This window comes from Ascaphus truei, chromosome 1, assembly GCF_040206685.1.
Source record: "Ascaphus truei isolate aAscTru1 chromosome 1, aAscTru1.hap1, whole genome shotgun sequence".
Taxonomy (NCBI): Eukaryota; Metazoa; Chordata; class Amphibia; order Anura; family Ascaphidae; genus Ascaphus; species Ascaphus truei.
Genome location: NC_134483.1, coordinates 65,507,190 through 65,528,503, shown reverse-complemented (window position 1 = coordinate 65,528,503; position 21,314 = coordinate 65,507,190).

Here is a 21,314-nt window from a genome sequence, read left to right as displayed (position 1 = left end):
AACCGGAACACTGGGAGCCCGATGGGGGGTACCTGGCTACATATATATATATATATATATATATATATATATATATATATATATATATAAACCAACTGTAAATATTCCTGTATATTCATTTGCATGTCTTAGACAGGTCTGCAACCCTGTCTTTCACCATTATCACGCAGCACACAGCACTTCCACTGCAGCAAGGGATTCTGGGAAATGACATGCAAATGAGCACACAGTGCCACCTTTTATCTCATGCTCACATTACATGAGCAACCCTTAGCCAATGCATGCTGCTTTAGACACAGCTTTTAATCAAGGGCTTGGGAGATGCAAAGTCAGTAAACCCTCTCACAGACATGTTTCAACCTTGATGGGTATCATCAGTGTGAGGTTGGTTATATATATATGAACAAAAGGAAAAAATAGTTAGCGCTTTCCAGTCCCCACTGACCCAAACCTTGTGAGCTGTGAGAAAATTGCAACCAATGATTAACAAAAAATCTATATTAAAAAATGAATAATAAAATAAATGTAAAAATAGAAACATAACAATAAAAAAAAAAAAAAAAACCAACACAGAAGTAATCTATATATATATATATATATATATATATATATATATATATATATATATGAAGACAGGTGCTAGTCCCATATGAATAAATATAATCAAAGGCTCCTTACCAGGCAGACCAGAGAGTCCAGAGAATCTAGAGTAAGCACAGCAAGGAAAAGACAGCACACTTGTTAGCAAAAAGAATTGTATTTAAATAGCAAGCACATACACCAACGTTTCGGTCCTGTTCTGGACTCTCTGGTCTGCCTGGTAAGGAGCCTTTGATTATATATATATATATGAATAAATATAATCAAAGGCTCCTTACCAGGCAGACCAGAGAATCCAGGGAATCCAAAGTAGGCACAGCAAGGAAGAGACAGCACACTTATTAGCAACAAGAATTGTATTAGTAAAGCAGGCACAAAACACCAACGTTTCATCCTAAAAACAGGACCTTTATCAAGGGAGTGCTTGCTCTGTTACATATATATATATATATATATATATATATATATATATATATATATATATATATATATATATAAAGATTATATATAGATTAAAAATAAAATTATACAATACAAATGAAGATCCAATCATATATAGAACACACTGTCCTCCAGAGTAGTTGCAGCCTGATAGAAGGGACCACCAATCCCTCAGGGATATAAACGTGACAGGATTAAAAGCATGTATGAGTAAAACTCAATCGCCAACGATGACCGGGAAGGTAGGGTACAAACTTGGGCTCCACAGTGTGCTGCAGATGTCGATAGCTGCGTGGCCTCTGTGTACAAGGTACTTCCTCGTTGCAGTCTCGCGAGAGTTGTGACGTCAACGGGAGCTCTTGGGTAGCAGAGAATCTTGGATAGTCTCTTGCGGAGATGTTTAGGAGACTCTGCACCCGCTGTATCCAATATGATATGCAGATCTCTCTGGAAAATAGTCCGATATTGACAAATATGTCAGAGTGCAAAAAAGTACATAAAATACTGAGCCAATACATTTGTATTTTATGTACTTTTGTGCACTCTGACATATTTGTAAATATCGGACTATTTTCTGGAGAGATCTGCATGTCATATTGGATCCAGCGGGTGCAGAGTCTCCTAAACAGCTCCGCAAGAGATTACCCAAGATTCTCTGCTACCCAAGAGCTCCCGCTGACGTCGCAACTCTCGCGAGACTGCAACGAGGAAGTACTTGGTACACAGAGGCCACGCAGCTATCGACATCTGCAGCACACGGTGGGGCCCAAGTTTGTACCCTACCTTCCCGGTCATCGTTGGCAATTGAGTTTTACTCATACATGCTTTTAATCCTGTCACGTTTGTGAGTGCGCAATTTATACCTTTTCAGATCCATATAAATTTTTCATACTTACTACACCATGAGTGCACCTGTTGTTTTCTTGGTTTTTTTCATATATATATATATACACACACACACACACACATATATATATATATATATATATATATATATATATATATATATATATATATGTATATATGTATATATATATATATGTATATATATATATGTGTATATAAAATTATCCCAACATTTTACATTACAGGGCTATGGACGTGATACAGCTTGTAGTCAACTCCCGTTTCTTTGCTACCAATTAATATTTATAATGTTTCACATACTAACACACAAAGCCAGGGTAATTTGTAGTATGTATTCCAGCCAATTTTGACCACCATACGCTCAATTGTGCTCAAGTAGGCCTATTTAAAATATAATTGGCTTCCTTATCAATTATTATGAAAAGCAGCTGACTGCTAGTATGAAAAGGAATACACAAACACGCATGCACTATATATAATTAAATACTGTATACATCTATTTAAATATAACGAATTCTATTTCAAAATATGAAGGATTAGAAAAAATATTATATTCAAATGTTCTTCTCCAGATTTCATTGTAATCAAATGCAAGGCCAGTTACCCATTTAATTAGAAACTACAAAAAGTGAAAGAAGGTACTCATCTATTTATAAGATGCAGCTGGGTCGGTGTTAAATATAAAACCTGCAGAAGTCGATTTGTTCTAAAATTGTTACAGCTTCAAGCCCTTCATTTATTTTCATTAGCTACGTTAGGTTTTGAGAAATCTTTTTTTTTTATATCATGTACCTTCTGTACCACATAAAAAAACACCTTGCTTTGTTTATATCCTAAATAGCTACATAATTAGATGGATTATTTTGTATGTCTGTACGTGTGTTTGCTAAAGAGAACAAGCCAGATAAATTAGCACTTAGCCGAACTTACAATAGCACATAATATGCCCTCGTGTTTTATATAAAGCTTTATTTGTCATTCACGGCTGGTTGGCAAAACCTGACTTTGCTTTTGAAAATGACAGGTGGTGCTCTGGTGTGTTCTATATGAAAAAGAGAAACCTTCACCAAGACGGCTTCTGTCAATAGCTCCCGTGATTTAGTATTCAACCCTTGTATTTTTCTCTGAAAGTTTTCATTAATTTGCATCTCTTAGGCATCAAATCACCGACCTTCTTTTGTTGTTAAGTTTCTTAATCACACATAGACTTGGGAGACCTTCCTATGTGACTGATTAGATGACAGGTGAAGTTCAGTATATTTTAATAAGACTCAACATTCCATGTCAGGAATCAATGATCCTCCTCCTTTCTTTGAGGTTTATTAAATTTCAGCTGTAACATTAGACTTCTTTACCTTATTAATTTTCTTTTCACAGGACACAGAGAATCAATCGAAATCAATGGGAATGTCCTGTTTCTACCTAGAAGATTTTTCCTCCTAATTGCCTACCCGGGTGGCTTCACTAAACTCAGTATGTTTGTCAAATCCACAATATGTTGCAGTGCTTGAAACGAGCTTACCATGTGCTACAGTTATTGATTTTATAATGAAATATAGAGAAATCCATAGCAATCGGAATGTAGACCAGATTTCCTAACTATGCAAAGGCAAAGGGCAAACTCACTTTTCTAGTACTTCAAGCTGTGATCCAATTAAATGTATCCATAATGTTTTGCCATGCAAATACCTTTCTCATTTGGTATATATCTTATTCATCGGAACAAAACTACATAACTAACCAACTGTATTTGATTGGAAGCAGAGCAATGTTATTCTTCAGATGCAGCGGCTCACAAAAATACAGTAACATCTTAAAGCAACATGTTATGTATAGAACTTCCTTGTTGGAACTAATAGTAAACGTTCGTGCATTTAAAAGCTTTTTATCCTTAGAGACAATTATGTAATATAAATGCACATATGATAATGGGTCAATGAATGTATTGAAATAGTGCAGGAGTGGCAAACTCCAGTCCTCAAGGGCCACCAACAGGTCAGGTTCTCAGGATATCCCTGCTTCAGCACAGGTGGCTCAGTATCTGACTAAGCCACTGATTGAGCCACCTGTACTGAAACTGGGATATCCTGAATACCTGACCTGTAGGTGGCCTTTGAGGACTGGAGTTGGCCAATGGCCACCCCTATAATAGTGTATGAAAAAATCATGGTAACATTAAAACGAAATGTGACGCTTTTTTTTTTTTTTTTACATAAAAACCAATATAGAACATATTTACAGTATTAATTGAGGTGGGTGGGACCAGCTGCTGCTCCTAATATACTTTTATCACTTCCAAACTCTGAGACACAAACCACATCTACTGAATGGGTAAAGAGCTCTGCTGGGGATAAAGAACACTGTGGTGAGAGACTAGAAGGTGAGTCATATTAAGTGAAAATACTTGACCTGACAAATGTTTATGTAACACCCCTTCCCCCCCCCCCCCCGACAGCAGAGGCTAGAGTGTACAGTAATTTAACTGGTTGTATTTGGATTGGTGATTATAATAACAGTCTCTAATAGTCTTTATGCAATCTCTACACACTCTCGCTGACAGGGTTTAGACCTGCTCAGAGTGTTAGCTCATGGGATTTACCTTTATCTTCTCAGGGTCTCTTTCCTTGTGGGTTAAGGCCAAGGCTGTAGAGGAGTAGGACCATACAGAACAAATAGATAGGGTGCCAGGAACTTTTCAAACATGATGCTTTATTGAGGTACCATATCTTTCCATCATCAGGACAGGCTTTCAAGTGAACGGGCATTACACCAGAGTAACCTTTCCCCCCTCCAGACAGGAGTTCCATGCAGGCTTTAGCCTCTAGTCCACCTCAGGCCTTGCATTAAACAGGGGAGCCTGGTACACCAATCTCTCTCGCAAGAGTGGTCTCCTATTGGTTCCTAGTCCCTAGCCCCCTGCATCTCTGGAATCTCACCCTGCCTATTAGTCAAGGCCAGGAGGGTTTTCAGTTTTCAGCAACCTGGTCTGATCATCTGGAGCTGCATATCTTCCCATTGAGGAAGACTGGTACTCCCCTCACCCCCTAAGGGGTAAGGAAGGAACAGGTCCCCATCCCATGTCTAGGCCACAACTCACTCTAGCCCATGGCTAGCACAACTTCCCCACCCTAGCACATGGCTAGGGCTAGGATATAAACTACTTTAATTTGAAGGAACCATATCTTTATACAGGAAGAGGGGCCAGGCTATTCTGTCCCAGTAACTGGGCAGAATCAAATGTAGCAGGGCCCTCATCCTGTCATGTGGTCCCAGCAGCTCACAGGCCCAGACATGTTTATTTATTTATTAAAAAATGTTTTACCAAGAAGTAATACATTTAGAGTTACCTCTCGTTTTCAAGTATGTCCTGGGCACAGAGTTATAAAAATACATGGTTACATTAAAAGAACAGGGTTATACAGTCAATTAATAGACATTTCATGGACAGATAGAGATGGAAAATTGGAAAGTGTTGCTACAATATGGAGATATGAGGGGATGTGATCTCACCATCTTGGGACTTATTAACTCTTGCACTGCCTGCTATTACCAGAACTTATATGCCAGGCTAGGGAAATACATCAGGTTGCTACATTTATATTATTTTAGGTAAATTTTTTGGGAAATTGGACTATGTATTGTTTATTCAGTATCCTTATAAAAGGAACATGCAGATTTCCACCGAAGAAGGATCTCATTCATATTTTTAGTATTAGTGAAAAGTATAGTAGGTTTTATTAATATGCATATGACTGGCTTCTTTATATTGGGACTATTTTGTGCTATTTTTGAAGCAGCATACATCTACCTTTACAGGTCAATAAATCAGCAATAATGCTGTTTTATTTTCCAATTTTAGGATAAAGGTAGGTGGGCACAACTAACATTATTGTGAAAGCTTTATTTAGCCAAATTCAATTCAAATTTTAATTTGGTTATTTAAAGCCTCCCATAAAGTAACCCAAGGAGGAATGCTGGAGGGATTATCTGATTTATGCCAGATTGATCACTGTTTACAAGAATGGTGGCTTCCTCAAAGGGCCTCAATAGCCTGCACGGCTCTCCTATCATATGCCACTGTTTAGCCTGCAGAAAGACCTCATCCAGCTGTCTGACGTGCTCCATGACATAATCGCTGATCACCTTCGGCTGCACATGGAGCCACTCAATAAGTTGGAATTCCAGCATCTAGACACCGCCGTTATTAGCTGGTGATGAGGCAGGTTGCTGTTCTCCTACAATCTAGACAGGGTATTGCAGGCTGTGTATGATCGGCTAAAGTGAGGTCATATTTTTCTGGCTGCGGACAAAATGCTCTGCACTTACTAACTGAGCTAGGAAATGGGTGACTACTAAATTGAGTACGTATGCAAAACAACAAATCTATGTCATGTTGCCGGATTCAGTGCTGCAACCGTTATCCGCCTCCACAAACCCAATCTCAAATGCCCTTCTACTGTTGCTGCCCACTTTATGGCATTCTTTATTTTTAATAATAATAATAGCATGTTCTTGAATAGCGCTGCTAGTTTTACGTAGCGCTTTACAGAGACATTTTGCAGGCACAAGTCCCTGCCCCGGGGAGCTTACAATCTATATTTTTGGTGCCTGAGGCACAGGAGATAAAGTGACTTGCTCAAGGTCACAAAGAGTCAACACCAGGAATTGAACCAGGCTCCCCTGCTTCAAACAATCAGTGCCAGTCAGTGTCTTTTCTCTCTGAGCTACTCCCTCTCCTGTATTTTTGATACATCAAAAGCTGTGGGCCTTTTCTTAAAAACTCTGCATACATAAAGCTGTGTGTAGTATTGTAACAATAACGTGAATAAATGATGGCAAAGTCTATGGTCTGAATACTCACAAACGTGAGATGCAACTGGACACGTAATGGTATCTTTAAATGGTGTAATAGCAACGATGTGGTCAGGTAGGCACAACACTCTCGATCTGGTAAATCTTTCCAGTGGGCCCTTAGTATAGAATAAAACCGGACATAGTGCAGACTGTACAAGAAATTTTATAAAAGTAGAAAGAATCCAATAAACTCACATGGTGTAAGATACAAACAAGCATTTAGATCTCAATCAGTGGATCTCTGCGGACCGGATGAGTGGTGTCTCAGCTGTTCCTCTGTACTGGCGTGCGTGTCACGGATATGTCTCACCGAAGACCGGAAGTGACAACATCCGCTTCCAGAGGTTCCGGTTAGTCCTGCAACATCACTCTACGCGTTTCACCTTCTCGGTTTCTTCAGGAGTGTCGTTGCATAGTAGGTAGGAAGCATAAATACTCTAAACTCTACTCTCATACATGGGATACATAGGAAAAGCCAATACTTAAATCTTCTGCATCTGACATATGCAGAGACCAAATACATAGTAATGGATTGGGAAAAGGGACATATGGAAGCAGGATACATAATTAACTATCATAATGGTAAATGCATATATAGGACGCAATCTAATAGAAGGAACAGAGCAGAAAAAGATGAGGTTAGTTGACATCTTAAATGACAATGGTAATAATATTTATAAAAATGGTTTGAGGTCAAATTCCAAGTTTAAACCAGAGGGTGACATTATATTTAGCTCAACTTATGATAGTTAATTATGTATCCTGCTTCCATATGTCCCTTTTCCCAATCCATTACTATGTATTTGGTCTATGCATATGTCAGATGCAGAAGATTTAAGTATTGGCTTTTCCTATGTATCCCAGCCATTGCTATTATAGCCATTTTTAAGTATGACTGTTTTTAATCTGTTTAAATATGTTCTTAATATGTTTTTATTAATACCCATCATCGAGTTGTTTATTAAATATCTGTGATTAGTTATAGTATGAATTTTAACAGCGCTTTATGATCCATTACATCCAATTATTATCACCCGGCAATCTCAATTGTAATTAATTATTCCCATTATCTTATTAACTCTCCACCTATGAGAGTAGAGTTTAGAGTATTTATGCTTCCTTCCTACTATGCAACGACGCTCCTGAAGAAACCGAGAAGGTGAAACGCGTAGAGTGACGTTGCAGGACTAACCGGAACCTCTGGAAGCGGATGTCGTCACTTCCGGTCTTCGGTGAGACGCATCCGTGACACGCACGCCAGTACAGAGGAACAGCTGAGACACCACTCATCCGGTCCGCAGAGATCCACTGATTGAACTCTGCATACATAAAGAGGCATGTCTATGGAATGTCTTGCTGCTTCATACGTTGAATGTCTTCTTTTTGTCACCCCATTTGTGGTTTCCCAATACTAAAACACACTCAATGAGCAGTAACAGTAAGGTAGTCACCACCTCCATCACCACTATTTCCCATGTCAGTAGTTAGGTGTACCCTACGTACTTCCTTCCGACTATGCAGGGCCTCTGCAACTGATGCAACAACTTTTCTGTACAGTTTGGTACGTGTCTTGTTAGAGAAGTAGGATTTTCTTGGGATGGTCGAACATGGCTTTGCACTTTGCATACGTTTTCCAAACCCTTGAAATTCAACAGATTTGAACGGAAACAAGTCTATAGTAAGCATTTGAGCTACTGTACATTCAGTCCCAGATCTCTTTAAACAGTTAACTTTTTCAAATGCTTACCGAACTGTGAGCTGGTGCTGTTGCACTGGGGTGCTGCATACCAGGCTGCTTGTACTAGTACTAGGAGCTATAACATTAACATCATGTCTGCTTTGCAAAGTGCTGCTGCACTTGAGAGCATGTCTATCATCCACTTTATCATCATCATCACTGCTATTGATTATCATCATCCCTGTTAAATCAAGATCATCTAAATCCCCATCATTAAATGCATTATCACCATGAGACAATAGTGATTGTGTTTGTGGGGGTGTTACTGAGTCTACCAATTGTGACCTATTGTCTTCATCCCCACTTGTGATATTACACTGTGTGGTCTGATTGCTGCAAACGCTCTTTGTCTTATCCTGGCTATCTAAGGTTGCATGTCACTTTGTCTTGGGGTGGCAGGTCATGTGACCTCTTAAAGCAGTGATGCCAAGATGGGTATCTGGCCTACCCCTTTTCACAACTGTTCTACATAAAAAAACAAAAAAAAACATGTAGCGGTACCACATGCTTTGAGAGTTGAAAATAACACCACACCATAGCTCTTGTATTGAAAGTATGACCAACGGGTGACATTACTGGTATTTAGGGATGCACATGTTAATGCAATCATGGTCATCGTCTATGGTGTGATGGGAGTGTTGGTGGTGGTGGTGTTGGTGCTGAGGCGTCAACATCACCATCATCATCCCAACCAGAACCACGATTGATCAATGGTGGTAGTGATGATGATGCCTGTGTAACAGAGGGTGTTGTTCTTTATGCTGATGAGAACGAAGGAAACATCAATTTACATAATGTTGTTGATGAGTATTTTCTTCTCTTTATTAAATAAATTGAATCAGTATTTTCACAATCATTAAGAACGATCACAATATCATCACTTTTATCTGAAATTTTATCATATTCATCATTGCCCCATTCACCACTATCACCAGTGCCACTTAAATCAGTTTTTTACAGTATCAGCAACATTCTCTTAAGAATCATCATTATTAACAATTGATATTTGAACGGAAAAAAACATAATAATTTCCAACCCCCTGCTCCTCCAAGTCATCCAGTCCCTGTGATTGTGACTCCCCCCCTTCAACATCTGACTGTTTTAACAGCTCTTCAAAGTCTAGTAATAGCAATGCCAGAGCTTGTTCCGCATGTATACATTTCTTGGACTGTGACAAGAAGAATGTGCCTTTTGCAAATGATGTAATAATGCTGGGCCAGGCACAGTAGTAGCTGGTGCTGGTTTTAGTGGTGGTGGGCCTACTGTAGCTTTTCCCTAGTACTGACAGTTTTGTTAATATTCTCAATAGTATGTCCCAAACATTACTCATTTTTGTTTTAGAAGTACTAGTAGCATAGGCTGAATTTAACTTCCCGTTCCCTTTTTATATCTCTTCTTGACTGGAAGTTCATAGTCTACTAGAGAGAGGGTGAGGAAAGGAAGTGGGCCTTCTACAGTGAGATTGTAATTCAGTGACAGTGTCATTGCTGTCCTTCCACTTATATTGTACTTGCTATGAGCACTAGTAGTAGGATCACCACCAACAGCACCACCCTTAAATGACTTAACTTTATACTTTATACGATTCACCACCACCACCAACACAATGACCTCAACCAAAACATCTTCTTGCCCTCTATGTCTACTTACCAAATACTTATTCAAACCACTAAAACTGGCATGTTGATATTTGTTTACTTTACTTTTGTTATAGAAAGCACTACAATTTGGCAATGACTGCTGCTGTTATTATTATCCTGCTTTGCACTGGCGCACTAGGTGCACTGCAGAGACACAGAATTAGAGAAATTAAATATGCATAAAGGTAACCCTCCTTAAAAATAATTGACAGTGTTCTTATTAATATTATGATGATTAAATATTCATATACTGCTATATAATTAATTTACTAGACACCGAAACAGTACAGGAGCACAGCCCACTACGTCCAGGCAGAAAACAGCACTCCAACCACTACTAGTGGAAAGGGAATGAGAGAAACGCAATGTGTACAAGTTTATCCCTGTCTTTGCATATAATTGACAGTAGGAAATGTTCTTGAATATTATAATGATTAAGAGTAAAATGAATAAACTGTTATATACAAGTTAATATACTACAAGCAGAAACATGTCCAGGAGCCCAGAGCTCCAGGACCCACGCCCACACTGACAAGTCACTATAGTAGAAGTACTTACCTCCAGCCAGTCACAGGTTAATGCCTTAATGGTTCAGCTACACATTTTATTAAGTAAATAATTTAAACATTTTAAACCAACAGTGTATTATTTTTTTAACGGTAATAGCAGTGGCCGCCACTACTAGCAGAGAACGAATTAGAGAGAAACTCAAAGGGGTCTATTCTAGTTGATTCGATTAAATTGCTGCCATCTCGAACAGTTTGGTATGACCCAATCGAACGGTTTGTCATTTGTGTTATCACGGTATTCAGAAAGAATCAGAAAGCATTACCACAAGTCTCAAACCATGAGGTAGGAAAATGCCAATACCACTCGGGACAGCAATGATGTTATTTCAGCTTTTTTCTAAGTTCTTCCTGTGTGATCTTCCTGCAGTCTGTAAGAACTACAGTACATAGAGAGCGCTGCATCACCCTGCGCAGCTCTTACAGGCGATCACGCTGTTTTTATTTACATTTTAATAACAGAGTATTGTAGCAGGGTGTCTCCGGAGCAGAACCGAATTAATTTCAGGACCGGGGACACCCTGCTTCTTGAGTTACAGGCCAGTATGGGGTGCCAGTATCTCCTGAGCATTTAAATATCACAGTCACGTGATACCGGAGATTTAAACAAAGCAGGGGGATACCGGCACCCCATACCAGCCTGTAACTTGGGAAGCAAGGGGCCCACGGACCTGAAATTAATGTGGTTCTGCTTCTGACACCCTTTGATTCAATACTCTGACTATAATATAAAAAAAGCTTCATTACCAGAGCAGCTAGTCACTAAAGCAACTAAGGGGTTAAACATGACTATCTGGTTTGTTGGGGGTACAGGGGGTGTGTGAAGGGGTAGTTGCCCCAGGGTGGGTGGTTAGACTTTCAGGAAGGTTGCAGCTGGTTGGAAACCGCTATGGTAATGAAGGGATTAACCACTCCAACTACCCACCGAGAAGCCTTACCACCCACCTTGAGGTAACTACCCCCTTCACCCAATCCCTCTACCTTCAAGAAACATTAAAATACAATAATCCTACTACCCACCTCCTCAACCCCCAACAACTCTCCCCCCCCTCCCCACCCCCCCAGTACAGAACAATAATGGGCAAAATTACTATTATCCAGATCTGGATAATAGCTTGTTTGCCCATTCAAAATAAAACATTATCTAGCCAGCATCAAGTAAATAAAACTTCTACTTAACTCTGCCAGGATGAAGGCTGTCCTCATCTTCCTCCTAGTCCTCCGTGGGCAGCAACATTACAATCAAAAAACAAACTAATGGCCACTAACCCTTTAATGACTATAGTGGTTACTAACCACTAACGTGGTTAACCCTCCCTATCCCCACTACCCACCGGGAGGCCTAACCTCCCTCCTCGGATCAATTACCCCAAATCTCCATCCCCTGTACCCATTAATTGGCACAGTGGTACACCATGCCCATAATATAAGCATGTTTTACACTATGGCAAGCTAAAAAAAAAAAAAAAGGCACAAAATAAAACACATGACATTGAAATAAAATGAGCATTTCACAATAAAGCCATTGATTGTGACTGTGGTAACCCATGCCCACAATATATGGGCATGGATTCTACACTGACAATGAATAGACAGCCTAAAAAAAAACACAAGACAATATACAATACATAACAATAAAATAAAAACAATAATTTGAAAAAAAATATATAAAAAATACTCTTGGTATTCGGAACAAAGCTCTATCCTGGATCTCATCCTACCTCTCCCATCGTACTTTCAGTGTCTCTTCTACTAACACCTACTCCTCCTCTATTGATCTCTCTGTGGGGGTACCCCAGGGCTCTGTCCTGGGACCTCTTCTCTTTTCTCTGTACACACTCTCTCTAGGTGATCTAATAACATCTTTTGGGTTTAAATATCACCTCTATGCTGACGACACACAAATGTACTTTTCAACACCCGACCTTACACCTGCTGTACAAACCAAAGTTTCTGAATGTCTCTCTGCTATATCATCCTGGATGGCCCTCCGCCACCTTAAACTCAGCATGGCTCAAACAGAGCTCCTCATAGTTCCTCCCAAACCTGGCCCTACTACCTCCTTCCACATTACTGTTGGAACTACGATCATTCACCCAGTAGCCCAAGCACGCTGCCTAGGAGTCACACTCGACTCCTCTCTCCCATTCAAAACATATCTAAAACCTGTTGCTTTTTCCTCTGCAATATAACAAAGATATGCCCTTTCCTCTGTTGTTCGACTGCTAAAACTCTGACTCGGGCCCTCATTCTCTTTCCTCTTGATTACTGTAACCTCCTGCTGTCCGGCCTTCCTGCCTCTCACCTGTCTCCCCTACAATCTATCCTAAACGCTGCTGCCAGAATCACTCTACTCTTTCCTAGATCTGTCTCAGCATCTCCGCTCATGAAATCCCTCTCCTGACTTCCGATCAAATCCTGTATCTCACACTCCATTCTTCTCCTCACTTTTAAAGCTTTACACTCTTCTGCCCTCCTTACATCTCAGCCCTAATTTCTCGTTATGCACCATCCAGACTCTTGCGTTCTTCTCAAGGATGTCTTCTTTCTACCCCCTTTGTTTCTAAAGCCCTCTCCCGCCTTAAACCTTTTTCACTGACTGCCCCACACCTCTGGAATGCCCTTCCCCTCAATACCCGACTAGCACCCTCTCTATCCAACTTTAAGACCCACCTTAAGACACACTTGCTTAAAGAAGCATATGAATAGCACTGTGGATATTCTGAACACATGATACATAAAGCTTGGCCCCCTGCATACGCACTTACCAGAACTCCCTCCTACTGTCTCTGTACGTTCTCCCTACCTACCAATTAGACTGTAAGCTCCTCGGGGCAGGGACTCCTCTCCCTTATTGTTACTTTTATGTCTAAAGCACTTATTCCCATGATCTGTTATATATATTATCTGTTATTTATTTGATTACCACATGTATTACTACTGTGAAGTGCTATGTACATTAATGGCTCTATATAAATAAAGACATACAATACAATACAAAAAAATGCATTGCTTGTCACTCTGCTTATCTATAGTCCAAAGGCATGGATAAAAACATTGGCAGTCAATGGGCATCCACCCCCCAAAAAAATGCAATGAAATAAAATCAATTTTTTTCTTACCTTTGAATGTCTTCACCCTTCGAATCAGACTCCATCAGAAACCTCTTGACCCACAATGGAATGCTCATCAACATCTGATGGTCCTCCGGTAAGTTCTTCTTTTCTTCTTTGTAATCGATTTGGGGGCGGATGTTTTCCCTTCATCTTCTTGGCTTCAAATGACACGTCGCTCCCTTCCTACCCTGGACAAGCTATCTCGTAAAGGAATCTATACATATTCCTGGAAGGTTGAGAAATTTATTAGAGATCACCTTTTTCACTTATTTAAATTATACTGCACTTTATTCACTTATTTGGTGTGTTAACGCCGTTCACAAATCACATTAAGTTAACTAATTCAAATGACACGGGACAGGCCTTATACATGGCTTGTGATGTCACATTTGAGTGTCAAGTGGTACACCCCCAAACCAAGCGTCTGGTGTACCATGTGACTGGGTAATTTTTATTTTTTAAGGATGTGACTTCATTTTAATGGGAGAGAAGCCAGTCAATCAGGAAGGCTATGCTTCCCCACTATAAAATGATGTCACCAGAAAAAAATGACTGCCATCACATGGTACTCCAACCAATTGGAGTGTGAGATATACCATGTGAGTGAGAGGATCTGTCTTAGGCCTCGGGCATGGTCAGCGCTTATGCGCTGACCCGTGCTGAGGTGCGCTGCTGCTCGGCAGTGAGCTCCTGCAGCCGCAGTGAAAGCAGCTTTAGCAGGGGCTCGCTTACGCTTACGCAAGCGTGTGGAAGCGTAAGTCTTATCAAAATTTTAAATTCAAGCGCTCAAGGGAGTGCAGGGCCAATCACGTGAGCGGTTCGCCCAATGAGGGCGAACCAGCTCCGTGACGTCACAGGCCCCCCTGACACGCCCCCTGATGGCGCACGGTCTAAGGCCAGGGAAAGCACCCGCTTTTCCTCAGCCTCAGCGTGCCTCCGCCCGGCTCCATTCACCCTGGATGCAGCATTAGGCTCCCCCCCGTGACAGGTCCCGTAACGACACAGGTGATGCACTTCAAGCCCAGAAACCTATGCGCAAGCGCCGCACTATCAAGCAAGGGGGCATCACAGGGCTCAGGCTTAGTCTCTGCCCCCGCAACACATCCCGTGACAACACGGGTGACGTGCCACGCGCAGAGGAAACTACACAGAGGCGTTGCGCTACCAGGATCACACAAGGGGTTAATTCCAACACACAACGTTGACCCAGGAATGCCTCAAATTCTGCACCTGCACCACACTCCCCCCCCTGATGACCGATTGGGCGGAAGAAAATCGTGTGGGCGGATGATGTCAGCAGTGGCAGCTGCATGCACCCTGCTCATTGGCCATCAGCCAAGGTAAAAGCGGTTGTGGATTGGCCTCGCCCCTCATCTCTAAAAGCCGTGCAACAGTTCCTAAGCTTCACCAATTACTACCGAAGATTCATACAGGACTTCTCATCCATAGTATTGTCCATTACGGTGTTGACACAGAAAGGAACTGTTCCCGCGTTATGGTCTCCTACATCTATTCAAGCATTCGAGAGACTGAAAGCAGCCTTTGTATCAGGCCCTGTCCTCGAGCACCCGGACCCAGGATTACCCTTCACTGTTGAAGTGGATGCATCTGATGTCGGGGTCAGAGCGGTATTGTCCCAGAGGAAGACGCCTCAGACTTCACCCGTGTGCTTTCTTCTCCAAGGAATTTTCTTCTGCCGAACAAAACTATGATGTAGGCAATCGTGAACTCCATGCCATCAAAATGGCTTTAGAGGAATGGAGGCATTTGCTCGAAGGCACTGAAAATCTAGTCACCATACTTATGATCACACAAATCTCCTATACCTTGAAGGTACTCATCGGTTGGGGTCTTGACAAGCACGATGGTCTTTTTTTTTTTTTCTCGGTTAAATTGTATTATTTCGTATCTACCAGGCTTAAAGAACGTGAAGGCAGACACCTTCTCCCGCCAATTTCTGGTGGAAGACAAGGCTGAGGACCGAGAGGAAACTATACTTCCCCTATCATGGATAATCTCATCTAATACCTTTGATTCCTTGGAGAACATCACTCAAGGTCAGTCTGAGATTCCTGAAGGCCTCGAAGTCCCAGAAGGACGTCTTTTCACTACTCCAGCATATTGTAGGAAGGTACTGGAATGGGATCATTCTTCCAAGAGCTCCAGACATCCAGGTACTAGGAGAACCATCGACATTCTATAACGGACCTTTTGGTGGTCGGGAATGCTGAAGGAGATAAAGGAATTTGTCACTGCGTGTCCTACATGTGCTCCCCGTAGCAGACCTACAGGTTTGCTCCAGCCTCTTCCGATTCCAGATCGTCCATGGACTCGCCTATCCATGGATTTCATCGTGGAATTACCAATATCCAAAGGTATGAATACCATCCTGGTAGTGGTAGACCGATTCTCTAAACAAGCCCATTTCATTCCCTTTAAGGGACTACCTAATTCCCTCAAATAATCAGAGGTATTCATCAAAGAAGTCTTTTGTCTCCATGGGGTGCCCCAAGTTATCGTCTCGTTTCGGGAGTCCTAATGTATCTCAAATTTGGCAGGATTTTTGCCAACAATTAGGGATCCCTCTCCATTTCTCTTCCTGTTAGCATTCTCAGACCACTGGTCAGACAGAACGGACAAATCAATCACTAAAACAATTCATATTTCAGATACCCAGGACAAATGGACATATCTCTTGCCTTGGGCCGAATTCTCTCACAACAACTTACATAGTGAGTTGACAATGGATTCACAGTTCTTTACCAATTATGCTCTTCAGCTCTTCCTACTACAGGACCCAGATCCAGGTGCCAGCAGCGGACAACAGGATGCTGCAACACAAAACTCATGGAAAATATCCATGAGAATCTCCAAAAAACAGTATCCGTGCAGAAAAAACAGGCGGATGGGCATCGACGTGAAACTCCATCAATCTATGGGAAAAGGTATGACTATACATGAAAAATATTCTCCTGAAGGTACCCACAGCAAAATTGGTACCTAGATGTATTAGCCCATTTCCTTCATCAAGGTCAATCTGTGCCCTACCGGTTACGGTTGCCAGCTTCCATGAGGATTCCATCTGTCTTTCACACCTCTCTCCTTAAACCATTTATACAGGATGCCCTGTCTTCTGCTCCGGCGTCACCACCTGAATCTCTCCTAGTGGAGGGACAACAAGAATTTGAAGTCCAGACCATCATGAATTCCATTGGAGGGGTTTCGGTCCCAAAGAGCGCTCTTGGATCTCCAGGGACCAATTACAGGTCCGTTCGGGCCTTCCACTTGAAGTATCCTTTCAAACCATCCTTGAGACACCCGGAGGTTGCTCCTGAAGGGGGGGTACTGTGAGGATCGATCTTAGGTCCTGCCCCCGTGACAGGTCCCGTGACGACACAGGTGATGCACCTCAGGGCCAGAAACCTACACGCAAGCGCCGCACTATCAGGCATGGGGACATCACAGAGATCGGACTTAGGCTCCACCCCTGTGACATGCCACGTGACGACACGGGAGATGCACCACACGTGGAGTAAACTACGCGCAGGCGTCGCGCTACCAGGATTAAATGAGGGTTCATTACAACACGCAACCCTGACTCAGGTTCACCTCACATTTTGCACCTGCGCCACACTTTGCCCATTGATGACCGATTGGGTGGAAGAATATTGTGTGGGTGGATGATGTCAGAAGTGCAGCTGCGTGCACCCTGCTCATTGGCCATCAGGCCTTTATATGCTCACCAATCCCTATTGCAATTTGGCTGAGCATAATCTTTGTTTCGTAACGTAATTTTTACCTAAGCATCCTGTTGCCTTGTGTATTCTGCTCCTGTCTTGTTCTCCTAGTCTTTTGACATTGGCTTGTACCTGGACCCCCAACTTCTCCAATCCTAGTCCTCGGCTTACATCTCGACCTCTACCTTCTCTACCCCTGGAACCAGGCTACCCTCAATGACCATCTGACTTCTCCAACCCTTGACCACGGTGAGTATCACGACTATTCTAACTTCTCCAACCCTGACCCAGCTATACGACTATCACTCTGCACTCCGGACACGGTCTCGCGGCTGGAGGTTGGTGTAACTTAACATCCCACCTCAGCCTTGTGGTTCCGTCCTGTTTGTGGTGAGCACCCATTACAGTAAGGCATCACATGGTATTCCCCAAATTTGCTGGAGTACCATGTGACATCTTGTATTTTAATTTAAAGAATGTGACATCCCTCCCTTTTAAGATGACTTCACATCTTTAACAAAATGGCAGCTGTCACATGGTACTCCAATCAATGGCTTTGGGGGTATACAGCTGTGGCCTTCTGTTCTCTTCTGCTAGCTCAGTAAAATCTGGGAAAATCTTTGGCTATCTCACAGAAACGCTGCAACATTTATGTGAGATTTTTCTGCAGTCAGAATAATGCCCATTGGATTAACACAGTGGGGGTCCCTGCATTTGAATAGGACTGCAGGGACCCACGCTGTGTTAATCAGATAGGCCATTAGTCTGGCTGCAGAAAAATCTCACAGAAATGCAGCGTTTCTGTGAGATAGCCACAGATTTTCTTTAAGACAATATGAGGCTCAGGGAGCCACGCTGCCGTCGGCATGCTCCCCACTCACCTTCACTGCCGCGGCCTCCTCCACGCTGCTCGCTCCCGCGTGTTGCCACGCCGGGCAACCACCGTTGCTCTGTCTCGCGCGCTTGCGCCTATCCTAAATAGCGCCGAACACGGGCACGCATGACCCGCACGCATGTGCGCTTTAACTGAAGGTCCACCTCCTCACTCAGCAATTCCTGCAATACCCTGGAAGACAGCATTCAATACCCGCGATGGCCATTATGAGTATGTGGTCATGCCATTTGGCCTATGCAACGCTCATGCTCTCTTCCAAGACTTCTTTAATGAGATATTCTGGGACATTCTCAGCACATTTCTCATCATTTATCTAGACGACATTTTGATTTTTTCCAAGTCTCTTCAGGAACATGTCACTTACGTTAAACAGGTACTGTTACGCCTTCGGGAGAATCATGTATTTGCCAAATTGGAGAAATGACAATTTCATCAAACCTCCACGGCATTTCTGGGATATGTCATCTCCGATTCCGGTTTCTCTATGGACCCAGCTAAGCTCAAGGCTATCCTAGACTGGCCCCTGCCGACCACTCTCAAGGCTATACAACGCTTTTTGGGCTTCGTGAACTATTATTGCAGATTTATCCAGAATTGTTAATCTACAGTAGCCCCCATCACGGCCCTAACCAAGAAGGGCTCAGATTCCTCCTCGTGGTCCACAGCTGCCACCCAAGCCTTCGACCATCTAAAGAAAGCCTTTGTGTCTGCTCCTCTTCTCATCCACCCAGATCCCAAACTACCGTTTAACCTGGAAGTGGATGCGTCCGACGTTGGTGACGGTGCCATCTTGTCTCAAAGTCACCCTTGTAAGAACTACACACCTGCACATTTAAAAAAAAAAAAAATTCTTCTGCTGAGCGGAATTATGACGTGGGGAACAGGGAACTCCTGGCAATCAAACTTGCTCTTGAGGAATGGAGGCATCTCCTGGAGGAAACAGAGAATCCCATTACCATCTTAACTGACCATAAGAATCTACTGTACCTAGAAAGCGCTCATCAAGCTCGTTGGTCACTCTTCTTCTCCCGCTTCTACTACATTATCTCCTTTGTACCTGGTTCCAAAAACCTCAAGGCAGATGCTCTTTATCGTCAGTTCCTCGCCGAAGATGTCCGAGGATCAGCTGGAGACACTGTCTCATTCCAAATATATAATCTCCGCCAACTACTTTTGATGTTTATGGACGACATCCGTCTGGACCAATCTAATGTCCCAGAGGGCCTCAAAGTCCCCCAGCGAGTCACCTCTTCACCGCACTTCAAAACCAAAAGAGGGTCCTTGAATGGTGCCATTCCTCTAAATCATCTGGACACCCAGGTGCTCGAAGAACCATCGACCTCGTACAGCGAAACTTTTGGTGGGCAGGTATGCAAGAAGACATCAAAGAATTTGTTAAAGCATGTGCAACGTGTACCTATAACAAAACTCCTCAAAGACCCCTGGGTCTCCTACATCCTCTTCCGATTCCGGACCGTCCTTGGAACCATTTGTCTATGGACTTCATAGTAGATCTACCCACTTCCAAGGGGATGAACACTATTCTCGTCATCGTCGATCGCTTTTCCAAGCAGACACATTTTATCCCGTAAAGAGAACTTCCTAACTCTCCCAAGCTTGCAGATATTTTTGTTCAGGAGATCTTTAACCTACATGGGGTACCTCAGACCATCGTCTCCGACCGGGGGTCACAATTTATTTCCAAGTTCTGGTGTTCCCTTTCTCAAAAGTCGGGCATCTCTCTACATTTTTCATCAGAATACCATCCACAAACAAACGGTAAGACGGAGAGAAAGAATCAAACTCTGGAGCAGTACCTGCGTTGTTTCATTTCCAACACTCAGGATAACTGGACGGACCTCCTGCCTTGGCCAAATTTGCTCATAACTCCCTACGCAACGAGTCCACCCAAGAGTCGCCGTTTTTTTTATAAATTATGGATTCCACCCTTCCCAACTTCCCTTAGCCTCTTCTTCCTCTGGGGTACCAGCAGTGGATAATCGAATTTGCATCCTACAGGACTCTTGGAAAAGGATCCAGGAGAATCTGAAACTCGCAACAAAGAGACAAAAATTCCAAGCAGACGCCACCAACGTAAGATCCAGGAATTTAGTCCAGGACACAGAGTATGTTATCTTCAAAGAACATATGCCTTAAGGTTCCCACGCTCAAGCTGGCACCCAGGATTCTCTCAAAAATGTGAGTTGGAGCTGTTTTTTAGCTCCCGCTCAGTGTGTTTGAGCAGGGGCGAGACCGCTCTTTCAGAACGAGTTTGGCAGGTCATCAGAGCTTTCTGAATAGCAAGCTTGCCAAATCGTACGGGAAGTGCTCAAAAAGCACAAGTTAGTTATTGAAGCTACTAGAATAAGACGCAAAGTGTACACTCTATCCCTGTATTTTTTTTAATAAATGTTATAAATAAGATGTAACATCAGTTTATTTTTTTATTTCAACATCTGTTTTTGGTGCTGGAGTTTCATGCTAAAATTAGTGCTGTTTACATTTCATTTGATTGAACAAGCATATTTAGAATCGGTAAGTCCACTGTTTTAAATTACTTAACATTACAGCATAAAAGTGAAAAATGATAGCCAAATGAATACAAAAACATTTATAACACACAATTAACATTACACACTTACCTAGTTTCAATGTTACTTTTAAATCCTTTTGAATCAGGTGCATGCTAACTCAGTAATTACTTGCAGAACTTACTTGGTTGAGCCCTACAACTGCAGCTTCATTACTATAAATTATCAAACAGAGCCAATATGATGGTCTTCATGGATTTTTGGACATCATTCGTAACTGCTTCATGGCCAAGGGAGATGAGCATTAATGTCTTCCTATTTTCATTAT